The sequence below is a fragment of the Coffea arabica genome, chromosome 4c, assembly GCF_036785885.1.
Source record: "Coffea arabica cultivar ET-39 chromosome 4c, Coffea Arabica ET-39 HiFi, whole genome shotgun sequence".
Lineage (NCBI taxonomy): Eukaryota > Viridiplantae > Streptophyta > Magnoliopsida > Gentianales > Rubiaceae > Coffea > Coffea arabica.
In genome coordinates, this window is record NC_092316.1 from 44,478,563 (window position 1) to 44,481,641 (window position 3,079).

General features: G+C 37.7%; 1 pseudogene; it reads right to left on the reverse strand.

Moving 5' to 3' along the window:
• Nucleotides 1-771: 771 nt before the first annotated feature.
• On the reverse strand, nucleotides 772-2,804 carry LOC113739193 (LEAF RUST 10 DISEASE-RESISTANCE LOCUS RECEPTOR-LIKE PROTEIN KINASE-like 2.4; annotated as a pseudogene).
• Nucleotides 2,805-3,079: the final 275 nt, after the last annotated feature.

Below are 3,079 nucleotides of genomic sequence, written 5' to 3' on the forward strand. Positions count from 1 at the left end.
TTAAGTGGACTTACAAGCCCTCCAACTTATACCCAAATTTAGGTCATGCACTAATGGAATCACACTATAAATTTTGATCTTTTCGTCACCTCCTCATTTCTTATTTACTTTACTTCAAGGGTGCATGTTTTTAATCTTCTCTGCTTCATCCGTTGTTTCACTCGAAGTTGAGTCATATCATCCACATTTATCATCAACATGAAAACTTGTGCTTCCCCTTTTGAATCCTTCAAATCAATGGCAACCTGTGAGGCATCATCGCCAAAGTCACTTAGTTCATAAATTTTGTTGTCTTCTTCCACTTTTGGTTTCAACTTCAGCACCCTCTCTTTCTTCTTCTTAGCCTTTTGATCAAACAAAATTTCATCTAGATTCTTAACCTAGCTGCGTTTCTTTTGGGTTTTAACAGTTTCCTGGAGGCAATAGCCTTCGTTTTGGACTCAGTGTCTATTGATTAATTAGTGGTGATTTACAAATATTATGTCCTCAAGGTAGAATTATTGTAACTCCTCGTCATTTGACACTTACCCCTTTTTTATTGTAGTTATAACGTGAAGAAATCACAACTTTAATTATATTTTTTGATTGACTATATTTCGGATTTTGAAGCTTCTAATCTGAATAATTAGAAACAATCATTAGAAAAGAAAACAGATTTTGGCAGAAACGCAAGTTGGAAGGTTTTTTTGGCGAATTAATTAATAATGTCTAGCAGAATGACAGAATCACAAGGAGAGGTTAGGTCTACTGTTAAAGATCCTTGCGGGGGTTTCAAGGGAGGGATCTGTACTGTAAGGCCTCAAGGCTTCCTTCCAACATCTCCACCACCTTAGTCATTGCTGGTCGGTTGGAAGGATGAGTTTGTATACACCATAAGCTCACTATGATCATCTTCCTTGCAAGTATTTTCTCCTCTTCATTCATAAGTCATAACTCCATTAATTGCATATTCATCAACTTGATCTAGTCTTTTGTATATCCAATCGGGAAAGTACATATCACTGATATCATCTACTACTCCAACTTCAGTGTCCTCTCTTACTCCAACCATCTCGAAAACCGTCATCCCATAGCTATAGACATCTGACTTGTGGGATACCCCTGCAATGGTCTTGCAGAAAACTTCCGGGGCTATGTATCCGATGGCTCCTCTTGCGCTTAAAATTGACACAATGCTTTCTTTACCAGGGCAAAGTTTAGCCTGGCCAAAATCCGGGATTTTGGGAGTGAAGTTTTTATCAAGAAGAATGTTATGAGGTTTAATATCAAGATGCAATATTCTAGTATTGTATCCATGGTGCAAATACTCCAATCCTCGTGCAATTCCTACTGAAATTTTGTACAGTTCTTGCATTCTTAGTTGATGATGTGTAGAGGATCGTCCACCGTGAGTGAACTTATCAAGGGATCCATTAGGCATGGATTCATATATAAGAGCCCTTTTGCAACCCTGGAAACAGAAAAACAGAAGAGTAACAATGTTGACATTGGAAATCCTGCTAATACTTGCCACCTCATTGATAAATTCTTCTACACTTCCTTTTGATTCTTTCAAAACTTTAACTGTCACAGGACTTCCATCGTGTAACATTCCTTTGTATACACAGCCATAGCCACCTTGTCCTAGCTTGATTTTGAAGGAGTTAGTCATCTTCTTTATCGCAGGGTGCCAGTGATCCATAATTCTTGAGAAAGTCTTACAACATTGTGGAACTTCTCCCTTTTACACCAAATACCTAGAAATGAGTACTTCCCTTGGGAGAAGTAGGCAAGAATTACTAAAATAGCAGGATCACCAGCAGAAGTAGCTCTATGTAGAACAAGAGCATGCCAAGCAAAATTCCAACTACTTAATTAGAGGGGCTAAATTTACTTTTTTGTTTGGATAACTATTTGAATGAAAGTTGAGGTATATGGGGGCGATGAAGATTTGACAAACCACCAGCAGTGTACAAGCAAGCCAAAATAAGATGTTAGGTTGAAACTTGGGAGGGAACAAGAAAGGCTTACAAAGTGTGAGTCTGAAAGAGGCAAAGGCCAAGATTGATTACCTATTGCCATTAAAATCACCAAATGTTTCTTTGTTCCTGCAATTTGTCATTTAATAATCAGTTTTCCAGAGCAACTCATGAAATGAAAATCTTATGCTTGTAATGAAATATCCAGTGATGACTTCCATAAATTGGCTTGTATAAAGCTAAATGCTAAGTGGAAAATCACTCACCCATCCAAAGTGCATGCATTAAAGAAAGTGCAGCTTTTCAATTCACTTGAGTTGTTAAAAAGGAACATCGTAACAATGAGCGGGCAAAAAGAACTTAACAAATAGTAGCGAAGAAAGAAGATCATATATTGCATATATGATGCTTAAATTGTAGCTTCTCATGATTGACCTGCGCCAATCAGAAATAACTTTATCAGCATCCGCTAGATTTGGCATTGACACTTCAGATCAGTTAGTGATCAGAACAATTTATGGGCCCTTTCAAATAAGATATAGATCATTTTCAGTGGTAAACCAATATCACAGAACAACAAAAACATAATTAGTTTTTTAATCTTGCTTATTCCTTTTGGATTCATTATTAAGCATCAGTCTAACCATCAGAGTTTTTGTTGAGTCTCAATTACTCCCTTGAACCAAAAAGCAAAGATTTCATTGACAATGCCATGGACGATGCAGGATCAATAGCAAATCAGCAAAGCGCTTAAGTGGACTTACAGGCCTTCCAACTTATATCCAAATTTAGTTCATACACTAATGGAATCACACTATAAATTTTGATCTTTTCGTTGCCTCCCATGGTTCAAAGACAAGAGGTCTCGGCGGAGTCGTTATCTTCTCGGGCCCTCTCGATACGATACTGAGATTCTTGGCTAACCGAAAAATCGGCCGATATGTCACCGTGACGACGAGTTGAAACGGCCGAGTCACTTCGAGTTATTCCGAGTTAACTTGAATTTAACAAAAAACCTTTAGCAAAAAAGGAAAAAAAGCATTAAAAAAGGGAAACCCGGAGCCATTGGGTAACAACTACAGCTAGATCCCAACACACGAGAAGGAGAAGTCAATATTGAA